Source organism: Jaculus jaculus, chromosome 17 (genome assembly GCF_020740685.1).
Source record: "Jaculus jaculus isolate mJacJac1 chromosome 17, mJacJac1.mat.Y.cur, whole genome shotgun sequence".
In the NCBI taxonomy this organism is placed as follows: Eukaryota; Metazoa; Chordata; class Mammalia; order Rodentia; family Dipodidae; genus Jaculus; species Jaculus jaculus.
Genome location: NC_059118.1, coordinates 18,339,372 through 18,353,826, shown reverse-complemented (window position 1 = coordinate 18,353,826; position 14,455 = coordinate 18,339,372). Strand labels below are relative to the sequence as shown.

The 14,455-nt window shown below is 43.3% G+C and overlaps 1 protein-coding gene across 1 annotated transcript in view; it reads right to left on the bottom strand.

The window, feature by feature from the left end:
- Rbm6 (RNA binding motif protein 6) overlaps positions 1-13,939 on the bottom strand; it is a 123,705-nt gene extending 109,766 nt beyond the window's left edge. The window contains exon 1 of the mRNA XM_045136714.1: positions 13,805-13,939. The gene's annotated coding sequence lies outside the window, so the exon portion shown is untranslated. The remainder of the gene's footprint in view (positions 1-13,804) is intronic.
- Between the last annotated feature and the right edge of the window lie 516 nt (positions 13,940-14,455).

The window sequence follows — 14,455 nt, the reverse complement described above, 5'->3', positions numbered from 1 at the left end:
ACTCTATCTATCTACATCTCTTTCTCTCTCAAGTAAATAAAAAATAAAATGAAAAGTAAACACTTACAGCACATATCAGGCAAATGCTATGATTAGCCCCATAAGGAAAACACAAATTAGAGGCACAATGAAAGATCAGCATAGGACTGGAAAGATGGCTCAACAGTTAAAAGCGCTTGCTTGCAAGGCCTGACAGACCTGGTTTGAATCCCCAGTACGCACATAAAGCCAGATAAACAAAGTGGTACATGCATCTGAAGTTCCTTTGTGGTGGCAGGAGGCCCTGGCACACCCATCTTTTCTCCCCCCAATCCCTTCTTGCAAATAAGGAAATAAAAAATATTTTTTTAAAAACACAGCCAGAAGCCGGGTGTGGTGGCGCACGCCTTTAATCCCAGCACTCGGGATGCAGAGGTAGGAGGACTGCCTTGAGTTCGAGGCCACCCTGAGACTCCATAGTGAACTCCAGGTCAGCCTGGGCTACAGTGAGACCCTACCTTGAAAAACAAAAAAAAAAAAAAAAAAAAAAAAAAAACTCAGCCAGAATGATTGAGATGGGAAGGGGATATGATGGAGAATGGAATTTCAAAGGGGAAAGTGGGGGGGGGGGTATTACCATGGGATATTTTTTGTAATCATGGAAAATGTTAATAAAAATTGAGAAAGAAAATAAAGGCTAGTAGAAGAATTAAAAAAGAAAACCTAAAAAAGCAGGCTGAAGAAATGGCTTAGTGTTTAAGGCACTTGCCTGCAAGGCCTAAAACCTCAAGTTCGAATCTCCAAACAAAAATAAGTAATAATAATAATAAAGACAGGCGTGATGGATTACATCTTTAATCCCAGCACCTAGGAGGCAGAGGTAGGAGAACCGACATAAATTCAAGACCACACTGAGACTACATATTGAGTTCTAGATCAGCTTGGGCTAGGGTGAGACACTACCTTGGAAAATGAAACAAAAAGCAAAAAAGGGGCTGGATGTGGTGGCACATGCCTTTAATCCTAGCACTCAAAAGGCACAGACAGAAGGATCTGAGGCCACCCTGAGGTACTCAGAGTGAGACCTTACCTCAGAAAAAAAAAAGGAGTACCCGTTTTGCCCAGGTATCTGCCTCGTCCCAGACCCCAGAAGAGGTATGCACCTGGCAAGGGGACCCTCAGTTGATTCTTGTGGTTCTATCTACTCTGTTGAAGAACTACTTGTTCATGCTTACAAAGAAACTCAGGCAAAAACAAACTTCCTCCTACACAGGTTCACATGGAAACTTTTTTTGTTTGTTTGTTACATTTTAAACTTTCTTGGTACAACTTTGCCAAGTCATGATGAAGGTTAGCCCCACACACAGAACACGCAAGTCCTAGGTGTGAGTTGTTTTTTTTTTTTTTTAATTTATCTACCTCATTTAGATTTTATTTTTGTAGCCACAGTCTCTGATTTCTTATTCTATGACCACTGAAGTATTTCCATGCCTTCTCTTACACCTAAGAGTCGATGTGTTAGGAGCAGCTGGGGTTCAAGGTGTCTCTATAGTTCCTCCTACTTCATCCTCCTTTGTACAGGTAATACTGAGCAGGCGATGTAACACTGTTCTAGTGGTTTCATGAGGAAGGGAAAGACTTCTTTCTCCATCTTCTAGAGAGAGAATTCTTTGCAGCTCTGTTCAAGACTGTCTGAAAGGAGTGTGGAAACTTGACCAAAGTTTTGTCCCGTAGTTATTGGCACCTGACTTCAGGATCCCCTTTGTCCTGACCCCTCCCCCCACCGCAAAGGAAAAAAATATTATTATTTGCCAAACTGGGCCTTTCCTTCTGGAATTATAAGTGAGCACAGTAGTGGTGCTCACTTGTTCTCCTGTTTACACTGTGGAGTATTGTTATAGAAGACACACCAGCCTGTCTTGTGAATGAATGTGTAACTTGCGGAAGACACTCTTGTAGTTTTACCTGCTGATGCTATCTGTCAGAAAATAAATTTTGGCCGGGTGTGGTGGCGCATGCCTTTAATCCCAGCACTTGGGAGGCAGAGGTAGGAGGATCGCTGAGTTCAAGGCCAGACTGAGATTACATAGTGAATTCCAGGTCAGCCAGAACTACAGTGAGACCCCACCTTGAAAAAAAAAAAAAAAAAAATTAAATAAATAAATAAATTTTTAATGTTTTCCTCAAAAAAAAAATAGTAATAATAAAAGTAAAATTTTTTTTAAAAAATAAAAAGTATGGCTGGAAGCCAGGTGTGGTGGCACACGCCTTTAAACCCAGCACTCGGGAGACAGAGGTAGGTGGATCACCGTGAGTTTGAGGCTACCCTGAGACTACATAGTATTCCAGGTCAGAATTCCAGGTCAGCCTGAGCTACAGTGAGACCCTACCTCGGAAAAAAAAAAAAAAAAAAAAAATTATGGCTGGAGAGATGTCTTAGTGGTTAAAGTGCTTGCCTGTGAAGCAAAAGGAAACAGGTTCAATTCCCCAAGACCCACATAAGCCAGATGTACAAAATCGCACATGTGTTGGAGTTCATTTGCAGTGACTAGAGGCCCTGACAGACCATCCTATCTTTCTCTATCTGCCTCTCTTTTTTGCAAATAAATGAATAATAAAATATTTTTAAGAAAATAATAAAAAGTAGCAAATCAGTTAGAAGTAATGATGTATACCTATAATCCCAGCACTAGGGAGGCATAGGAAGGAGAATCATTTTGAATTAAAGCAAGTCTGGTTTGGGACTACAAAGTGACTTCTAGGTAAACCTGGGCAAGAATGGGACCATCAAAAAAAAAAAAAAAATCACAGATGATTGTTACAGTATCCATATCAGGTGTGAGATACTTTGCAGTGACTTGGTCAGTGAGGACCCTGATGACCCCCCCCCCCCAATATTACAGGCTATTGCCAAAGCTCTTGGTTGTCTACCAGAACTACATGGTAAGATTCTATTGCTGAAGATACCACATGTTTGGGCTAGAGGTCACTGAGAAATCAAGCTGGAACTGAACTGGAAGCCTACTCTAGTTAACTAGCTGTCAGGATGCTGGAAAGAGCTATGTTGCATGTTGAGATAAACAGTCACCAAAGATTTAAACCAGCAGTGGACCCTGCAAACTTTACAGCTGACTGCCAGACAACATAACTGGTACAACAATGCCATGTCTGCTATGGGGGAAACCAACTGCTCTCTGATAGGCATGATCCACAGGAGGCAATTCATGCCTGGTACTAAAAACCTAATCAAAAGCCTACAGTTGAGCCAGGCATGGTGGCACATGCCTTTAACTCCAGCACTCAGGAGGTAGAGGTACGAGGATCATCATGAGTTCAAGGTCACCCTGAGACTACATAGTAAACTCCAGGTCCGCCTGAGCTACCCTACTTGGCGGGGGGGGGGGGGGAGCCTATGGCTAAGGAGGTTATAAGCCCTAGGGGAAAAATTACTATGGTTGTCTAGTTAAATGATGGGTATTTTACATCATAACACCTATGTTTATGCCCATATATTAAATGCTATTCTCACTTTTAGTTAGAGAAGCTTCATTTTTCAGATGGCAGTGACCACTGTGAAGACTCAAAATTCATCAAAGTGCTGAGAAGAAATGACAGTGGTATGCTCAGCATTAAATAAGACATCTCTATCACACTCTCCAAAACTCAGGGACCATTGGCAAAGAGGTGGTAGAAAGAATGTAAGAGCCGAAAGAAGAGGAGAAGCGGAACTGGAGAGATGGCTTACCGGTTAAGGCTAAGGCGTTTGCCTGCAAAGCCTAAGGACCCAGGTTTGATTCACCAGGTCCCACATTAGCCAGATGCACATTGTGGTACATGCATCTGGAGTTTGTTGGCAGTGGCTAGAGGCTCTATTGTACCCATTCTCTCTCTTTCCCTCTTTGTCTAATAAATAAATAAATAAATAAAACGATAAAGAAAAAAGAGGGATACTGGCACAAAAGCAGACATGTAGATCAATGGAACAGAATAGAGGACCCAGATGCAAGTCCAGGTACTATAGCCACCTGATATTTGATAAAAATGCCAAAAATACTCATTGGAGAAAAGACAGCCTCTTCAGCAAATGGTGCTGGGAAAACTGGATATTTATCTGTAGAAAGATGAAAATGGAGTCTTCTCTTTCTCCATGCACAAGAATTAAGTCCAAATGGATTAAAGACCTTAAACATCAGACCTGAAACTCTTAAACTGCTAGAGGAAAAAGTAGAGGAAACCCTTCAACATATTGGTCTTGGCAAAGACTTTCTGAATATAACCCCAACTGCTCAGGCAATAAAGCCACAGATTAACTGCCTGGACCTCATGAAATTACACAGATTTTGCACTGCAAAGGACACTGTGAATAAAGCAAAGAGGCAACCTACAGAATGGGAAAAAAAAATCTTTGCCAGCTGTATATCTGATAGAGGATTAATACCTAGGATATACAAAGAACTCAAAAAATTAAATACTAAGAAATCAAGCAAGCCAATTAAAAAATGGGCTATGGAACTAAATTGAGTTTTCTCAAAAGAAGAAATACAGGTGGCATATAAGCATCTAAAAAAATGTTCTACATCCCTAGTCATCACGGAAATGCAGATTAAAACTACGTTGAGATTCCATCTCACTCCTATCAGATTGGCTACCATCATGAAAACAAATGACCATAAATGCTGGCAAGAATGTGGAAAAAGAGGAACCCTTCTACACTGTGGTTGGGAATGCAATTTGGTCCAGCCATTGTGGAAATCACTCTGGAGGTTCCTAAGACAGTTAACAATAGATCTACCATATAACCCAACTATAGCACTCCTAGGCATATATCCTAACATATCCTAAGAAGTACATGCCCTACCATGTTTACTGCCCCTCAATTCATAATAGCTACGAAATGGAATCAGAATAGATGTCCCTCAACTGATGAGTGGATAATGAAAATATGGCACATTTATACAATGGAGTTCTACTCAGCAGTAAAGAAAAATGAAGTTATGAAATTTGCAGGAAAATGGATGGACCTGGAAAGGATTACACTAAGTGAGGTAACCCAGGCCCAGAAAGCCAAGTGTCACATGTTTTCTCTCATACGTGGATCTTAGCTACAGATGACTGGGCTTCAGTGTGAGAAGGAAAAAACTCAGTAGCAGAGGCCAGTAAGCTAGAAAAAGAGATATAAAGGGAAGAGAAAGGAAGGGAGGGGGGTACTTAATAGGATGGTATTGTATATATGTAAGTAGAAGAATAGATTAATGGGGGTGAAAAGGCCCAAAATGTGGTCTGGGGAAGAGATTGAGTAAAGGTAAGGAGGAGGGACAGCTAATCAAAAGCTAAGAGGATATAAATAAATCACATGGAAACCTACTTTTTTGGACAATGGAAGAATCAGGAGCCATACATTGTTGCTAGAAAATCTTCAGTGCCAGGGATGGGATACCTTCCAGTGAGTTGTTGGCCAGGGAGGTCCCTAATGCCCCCAAAACATTATAGGCCATTGCCAAGGTGCTTGGTTTCCCACCAGGAATAGATGGTAAGACCCTATTGCTGAAGACTCCATATACTTGGGCTGCAAGGCCACTGAGAAATCCTGCTGGATCTGAGCTGATAACTTCCTCCATGTAAACCAGCTGACAGAAAGCTGGGAGAAGCCATTCTGCATGCAGTTCAATGGGAGAGAGAGAAATCACCAGTGAAGACACTCAACAGTGGACACTGACACTGCAAGCCTTATATTTGGCCAGCCAGGACGAATGAGCCAACGGGTACAATAGTGGCATGTCTGTTATGGGGGAAACCAACTGCCCTCTAATTGGACTGGAGGCCCACTCCATGAAACGGAATACATCCCTGATACTGAAAACTTAAAACAGGGGTAGTCATGAGCCCTAAGGGTATAACATCTGTTGTTGTCTGGCTAAATGTATATACTGTGCTTATCAAACTGCCCAGTAAGCACTTCTGTTAATGTTCATTCCCTTATATTAATGCTACTCTCACTTTTGGTAAAGAATCTTCTCTTTTCAGATGGCAGTGACCTTGGGACAACTCAGAAGGTATCATGGTGATGGAAAGAAATAACCACAGTGCTCAGTACTGCAATATCTCCATCACACCTTCCAAGGCTCAGGGTCTAATGTGGAAGAGGTGGTGGAAAGAATGTAAGAACCAAAGGAAGGGTAAGACTCCATACAACATGCTCCCTCAAGACACAAAATGGCCTGGATATCCATGGCCTCACAGTGCCTGACAATTCCTGCACAAGACCATCATAAGAGGAGGAAAAGATCATGACATCAAAATTAAAAGAGATTGAGATGGGGAAGGGGTATGATGGAGAATGGAGTTCCAAAGGGGAAAGTGGGGGGAGGGAGGATATTCCCATAGGGTAATTTTTTATAATCATGGAAGTTGTTAATAAAAATTTGGAAGAAAAAAAAAAGAATTACAGTGTAAAGTAGTCTAAAGACTGAAACTTTTTATTACAGAGGTAATTTCACAGGCTTTGGGAAAAATAGAATATAAAATGATTGACAATTTGCTGTTTTGGATGCATTGTTCATATATGAGACTTATACTTCTAAGAATAAAAATGCAAATTCAAAACCTAAAAAAAAAGGCGGAGAAGTGCTTTGCAATACTGTTTCCCAGACACAAAGTGGCTATGGCATTCATGACCTCACATAGATGGTGCTACCTATACAAAACCTATATAATAGAAGGGGAAAAACACAACTACATCAAAATATAAAAGCCTATTTTTTTATAATCATGGAAAATGTTAATAAAAATTAAAAATATATAATATATATAATAAATATAAATATATATAAAATAAAATATATATAATAATATACATACATACACATACATATTATATATATACATATACATATACATATACATATACATATACATATATATATATGTATATAAAAGCAGGCCACGCGCAGTGGCCCACAAATTTAATTCCAGCACTTAAGAGGCAGAAATAGGAGGACTGCAGTGAATTAGAGGCCAGTCTGAAACTACATAGTGAATCCCAGGTCAGCCGGGTCTAGAGTAAAACTCTACCTTGAAAAACAAAACAAAGGACTAGAGGGATGGCTTAGTGGTTAAGATGTTTTGCTTGCAATGCCAAAGGACCTAGGTTCGATTCCCCGGGACCCACGTTAGCCAGATGCACAAAAGGGCGCATGTGTCTGGAGTTCGTTTGCAGTGGATGGAGACCCTGGTGCACCCATCCTCTCTCTCTGTCAAATAAATAAAAATTTTAAAACAGCACATGAGCGTACACACACACACACACACACACACACACACACACACACAGCTGGAGAGATGGCTTAGTGGTTAAGACGCTTACCTATGAAGCCTAAGAAACAATGTTCGATTCCCAGAACCAATGTAAGCCAGATACACAAGGTGGAACATGAGTCTAGAGTTTGTTTGCAGTGGCTAGAAGCCTTGGCATGCCCATTCTCTTTCTCTCTAATAAATAAAATTAAATATTTTTAAAAAAATAATTTCAGGCTAGAGGGATGGCTTAGTGGTGAAGGTACCTGCCTGCAAAACCTGGGAACCCAGGTTTGATTCCCCAGTATCCACATAAGCCAGATGCACAAAATGGCACATGCATCTGGAGTTTGTTTGCAGTGGCTAAAGACCCTAGCACACCCATTCTCTATCTGCCTCTCTCTCCTCCTCTCTCTCTCTCAAATAAATGAATAAATAATTTATTTAAAAAAGAATTTTCAAGCCAGGTGTGGTGGTGCACGCCTTTAATCCCAGCACTAGGGAGGCAGAGGTAGGAGGATCGCAGTGAGTTCAAGGCCAGCCTGAGACTACATAGTGATTCCAGGTCAGCCTGGACTAGAGTGAGACCCTATCATGAAAATCATAAAAGAAAAAAAAAAAAAGAATTTACTTTGGCAGAAGAGATGGCTTAGTGGTTAAGCGTTTGCCTGTGAAGCCTAAGGACCCTGGTTCGAGGCTCGATTCTCCAGGACCCACATTAGCCAGATGCACAAGGGGCACACGTGCCTGGAGCTTGTTTGCAGTGGCTGAAGGCCCTGGTGTGCCCATTCTCTCACTCTCTCTCCCTATTTCTCAGTCAAATAAATAAATAAAAACATAATTTAAAAAATATTCTCAGTTGGGTATGGTGGTACATGTCTTTAATCCCAACACTCGGGAGGCAGAGAGAAGGATTGTCATGGCCAACAATCTGAGGCCACCCTGAGACTACATAGTGAATTCTAGGTCCAGCCTGGGCTAGAGTGAGGCCCTATCTCGAAAAACCAAAAAGAAAAAAAAATGTGCTTTCTATAAAGGATGGAGTATTATTCAATCTATAAAAAGAAACGACTTCTGGAACAAACTGGCTGTTGCATTCATGACTTCACAGTGGCTGTCATTACCAGCACAAGACCTCACAATACTGGACCATAAGTACATCATCAAAGATGACAGAAGAGGGGTGGGGCACAAAAATAGAGCGAAAGTAGCTGCAAAGAAGAGGTTAAGTGAAAGAGGAAGGGAGACAAACAAAAGTAATGGTAGATTATGATCCAAACACATTATCACAACTGGGCATGGTGGCACACACCTTTAATCCCAGCACTCAGGAGGCAAAGGTAGGAGAATCGCTATGAGTTCAAGGCCACTCTGAGATTACATAATGAATTCCAGGTCAGCCTGGGCTAGAGAATGAACCTCAAAAAAACAAAAACAACAACAAAAAAAAATTATCACAGCTGGGCATGGTTGTGTACACACAACCCAGCACTTAGGAGGCAGAGATAGGAGGATCACTGTGAGTTTGAGGCCAGTTTGAGACTACATAATGAATTCCAGGTCAGCCTGGTTATAAAGTGAGACCTTTCCAAAGCCCAGCATGATGGTGCACACCTTTAATCCCAACACTGGGGAGGCAGAGGTAGGAGGATCACTGTGAATTCAAGGCCAACCTGAGACTACACAGTGAATTCAGGTCAGCCTGAGCTAGAGTAAGACCCTACCTTGAAAAAACAAAACAAAATAATACACACACACATATCTAGTCGATGAGCTTTTCAAAAGCCAATGTGGTGGCTCACACCTTTAGCCCAGAACTCAGGAGGCTGGGGTAGGTGGATCACTTTGAGTTTAAGGTTTTAGAGTGAGTTCCAAGCCGGGCATGGTGGCGCACGCCTTTAATCCCAGCACTCGGGAGGCAGAGGTAGGAGGATCGCCTTGAGTTTGAGGCCACCCTGACACTCCATAGTGAATTCCAGGTCAGCCTTGGCTGGAGTGAGACCCTACCTTGAAAAACAAAAACAAACAAACAAAAAATAGAGTGAGTTCCAAATCAGCCTAGGCTAGGGTGAGACCCTGACTGGGTGGGAGGTAGAATTAAGTTCTGATATATACTATCTTATGGATAAACTCTGAAACCTTTTGAAATAAGCCAGACACAAAAAGATAATATTGTACCTCTCTGTTTATACTTGAACATTTAAATTTTTTTTTTTAACTTATGTATTTGAGAGCGAGAGACACAGAGAGAAAGACAGATAGAGGGAGAGAGAGAATGGGCGCGCCAGGGCTTCCAGCCTCTGCAAACGAACTCCAGACGCGTGCGCCCCCTTGTGCATCTGGCTAACGTGGGACCTGGGGAACCGAGCCTCGAACCGGGGTCCTTAGGCTTCACAGGCAAGCGCTTAACCGCTAAGCCATCTCTCCAGCCCTATACTTGAACATTTAAATTCATAGAGAAACAAAGTAGAGTAAAAGTTATTTGGAGCTAAAAGGAAAACTGGGGAGTTACTTATTTAATGGTTACCGAGTTTCTATTTGGTGAGATGAAAAGTTCTGGCAACAGCCATTGTTGGTTATACTACTTTGTCAATGTACCTAAAGCCATTGAACTGCCTATTTTAAAATAGTTTCAAGGTAAATTTTGCTAATGTAGATACAAAAACACACATTACATTCTCCTGTCCCACATTGTGACAGTTATAAAAAGTGAATAAGGGCTACAGAGAATGCTTAGCACTTACCTGCAAAGCCAAAGGGCCCAAGTTCGATTCCCTAGTACCCACATAAAGCCGGAGACAGAGGTAGGAGGATTGCCTTGAGTTCAAGGCTACCCTGAGACTACATAGCGAACTCCAGGTCAGCCTGAGCTAGAGTGAGACCCTACCTTGGAAAAAAACAAAAAAAATTTTTTTTCCCAATAGTTTTATTACCTAAACAACTCCATATCAGATTATTAACATCTGTTTATACATCTAAGAATGCTGGGAGAAGAGCACATTTAAGAGCTGGGTTTGTAGCTGAGTGGTACAGTATTTATCTATCATGAACGAAGTACTAGGTTCAATCCATATATCCACACAGTACATTTAATAATCTCTATCTGCCTCTTCCCCCACCCCAACCCTATCTCTCTCTCACATAAATAAATGTTTTAATTTTTTAAAATTTATTTGGAAGAGAGAACAAGTCAGAGAGAGAGAGAATGGGTGCACTAGGTCCTCCAACCACTGCAAACTTAAGATGCATGTACCACCTTGTGCATCTGCCTTACGTTGGTACTTGGGAATCGAACCTGGATCCTTACACTTCACAGGCAACCTCTCCAGCCCTAAATAAATATTTTTAAAAATCCAAAATAATAATAGTAGTAGTAATGTTAAATAACAATAATCTCCCCTTGTAATTCTTTGTCTGAAGAGCTACAAAAACTTAGAATTCTAAAGATTAAAAACAACAACAAGAAGGCTGGAGAGATGGTTTAGAGATTAAGGCATTTGCCAGCAAAGCCCAAGGACCCAGGTTCAACTCCCTAGGACCCACATAAGCCAGATGCGTCCAGAGTTTGTTTGCAGTGGCTAGAGGCCCTGGCATGATCATTCTCCCTCTGTCTCTCTATCTCTATCTCTCACAAATAAATAAAATAAAATAAAAAAGAAGAAGAAAAAAAAAGAAAGAAAAAAAGAAAAACAACCCAAGGACAACATATGGATGAGTAAAAACAGGACATATGACATTTTCTTCTGGCCTCCATATACATGAGGCATACACATGTGAACTACATGTGTATATACCACCCACATGCCAAAAAAAACCACACATTTTATGTAATATGTAAGGAGGGTTCGAGGTATATTAGGTACATGTAGCTCAGTAGTAAAGTTTTCCTCTCTCATGTAAAGCCCTGGGCTTCAATCCTCAGTTTTGTTTTGTGAGGTAGAGTCTCTAGCTCAGGCTGACCTGGAATTTACTATGTAGTCTCAGGGTGGCCTGGAACTCATGGTGATCCTCCTACCTCTGCCTCCCCAGTGCTGGGGTTAAAGACATGCACCACCATTCCCAACTATCTTTCTTTTTCAAAAAATATTTTGTTTTGTTATTTTTTTATATTTTTAAAAATACTTTTTATTTATTTATTTATTTATTTGAGAAAGAGAGATATACAGAAATAGGCAGAGAAAGAGAGAGAGAGAATGGACACACCAGGGCCTCCAGCCCCTGCAAAAGAACTCCAGATGCATGTGTCCCCTTGTGCATCTGGCTTACATGGGTACTGGGGAGTAGAACCTGGGTCCTCTGGCTTTGCAGACAAGTGTCTTAACCACTAAGCCACCTCTCCAGCCCCTATTTTTTTAAGAGAGAAAGAATGGGTCTTCTAGGGCCTCCCACTGCAAATGAATTCCATGCAAGACCTTGTGCATCTAGCTTATGTGGGTCCTGGAGAAATTAACCTAGGTCCTTTGGTTTTGCAGACAAGTGACTTAATAGCTAAGTAATTTCTCCAGCCCTAGAGCCATTTCTTATCTATCCTGTAGGTTAAGTATTTACATACTAGTTAAGGTTCTTATTTTAATAATATTTTAAACTGAGTGTGGTGGCACACTCCTTTAATCCAGCCCTTGAGAGGCAGAGGTAGGAGGATCACCATGAGTTCAAGGCCAGCCTGAAACTACATAGTGAATTCCAGGTCAGCTTGGCCTAGAGTGAGACCCTACCTCAAAAAACAAAAAACAGGGCTAGAGGAATGGCTTAGCAGTTAAAGCGTTTGCCTGCAAAGCCAAAGAACCCAAGTTTGATTCCCCAGGACCCATGTTAGCTAGATGCACAATGGGGCATATGTGTCTGGAGTTGGTCTGCAGTCGCTGGAGGCCCTGGTGTGCCCAATCTCCCTTTCTCTGTCAAACAAATAAATAAAAATATTTTTTAAAAACTAAACACACACACACACACACACACACACACACACACACACAGTTCTTTATTTGAGAGAAAGAAAATGGGCGCACCAGGGCCTCCAGCAAATGAACTCCATGCGTTACCACTTTGTGTATCTGGCCTACATGGGTTCAGGGGAATCAAACCTAGGTCCTTAAACTTTCCAGGCAAGTGCCATTACCACTAAGTGATGTCTCAAGCCCCCAAGCTTCTTTTCTTATGAACACTGTGTCCCCCTATATAGACCAAGCTGGTCTCAAACATGCCATCCTACTACTTCAACTTCCCAAATCCTTGGATTACCGGTGACAGCCACCAGCTTGGCATCAGACTGAACTGTTGTGCTTCACCAAAATAATAACATTATCACTTGTTACTTTGCACATTGTTATTCCTAATCGCTACTCACCAAGACACCTCTCCCTAGGTCCTCACAAGTCTGTAACTGTCACATTTACATCATTCATATGGGTGACATTATTCATCATCAGGAAGTCAGAAACAAACAAAGCTAGGTCACGAACCCGACTTCAGAAAATGAACCTGGTGACCAGGCGCATAAAACACTACCCAACTCCTTCACTTAAAACCTAATTACTCTGAACTTCACAGGCAAGCAAACAAGAGAAGAAAAATTCAATGACACTACAGTTGATGTACTCTACAAAACAGAGCCTCTCCTTTTTATTAAAAAATAAAATAAAAACAGCAGTCCCAGAGCTGAACCCATGAACACAAAGCCGATTCTAAAGAAAAAAAAAAAATGTGTGTGTGTATGTATGTATGTATGTGTGTATGTGCATATATATACACAGCACAAAATGGAATCTAAAGCAGGAATTTTCTGAGGACACATCCCTTTTCCTCCCACATTCGGCCAACGGGCGCAGAACCCACCAGTCCAACTCGCCAGCCTCCTTTGGTTCTACGGCCGCGTGGGCCAGGTTCCGAGCTCTCACACTGTGTGTGTGTATGTGCATGCGTGTGTGCGCTCGGGCAGAGCCCACTCGTGTCTGGACATCCGGATGGAGGGACGTGGGTACCTGCTGGGCACCGAGGACTCCCTAGCTAGCGATGCCTCAGACCTGGGTCTGAAGCAGAAAAAGCGGTGGGGGGGGGGGGGGGAGAAGAAAGAAAGGAAGGAAGGAAGGAAGGAAAGCCCGCCTTGCACCTCCACAGACCGGAGCACCGAGCAGCAACCCCGAGATTGCCGGGGGGGGGGGGGAAGAGGGGGTCCCCTGACCCACACCTGGCCGCTCCGCAGTGGGGAACGGTAATGTACCGGAGCGTCGAGCCCCGCCCCGGGAGGAGGAGGAGGAGGAAAAAAGGGGGGGGGGAGCGCCCGGAACCGTTCGTGCCACGAACGGCGGCGCCCGCCTCCCTTTAACACACACACACCGTCGGCTTGAGCTGTCTCGGCGACGGAGGCCGCGGGCTCCCCGTGACTTCCATGTCGCCGCGGCTTCAAGGCCCACCCTCCTCACCGCCGCCGCCGCGAGCGCACGACTTCCAATTCCGCGGCCCCTTTCCCCTCCCGCACGCTCCGGAACGCTCCCGCTCGCTCTCCTCCCTCTCTCTCCCGCCTTTAGGCCCTTACCGAAGCAGCGTAAACCCTCCGCGGCCTGCTCCTCCTCCTCCTCCTATGCCCAAGTCGCCGCCACCGACCCAGCGTCGCGGAGACCGGAACTTCCTTCCCTGGCCCCCCCTCCCCTCCACACACTCACACACAAACACATACACACACGAGCGCGCGCGCGCGCACACACACACACACACACACACACACGCGCGCGCACACTGCTTTCCACAAAGGCGTCGGCGCCGCCGCCTTCCGCGCTAGGCACGCCGGGAGATGGAGTACGGCGGGCTGCTCGTCTCCGTGGCGGCCTTCTTTCCCGACGTGCCCCGCGCGCAGGCGGGGGGGGGGGGGGGAAATGGGGAACTTAACCCTCTGCTCGCCGCCGCTCAATGGGAAGGGCACGGTTCCTTTACCCGGTCAGGGGGCCCGGGGGTGAGGGTAGGGGGTCTTCTGCTGGGTGGAATGGTTTGGTTCCCGGGTTGGTTTACCCGCTTGCCAGCCTATGCCATTCTACGAATTGAGTAAGGTTGTGTGGTTGATTGGTGACGTTGCCATCCCTAGATTTTTATTTTATTTTATTTTAATTTTTATTAACATTTTCCATGATTATAAAATATATCCCATGCTAATTCCCTCCCTCCCCACCCCCACACTTTCCCATTTGAAATT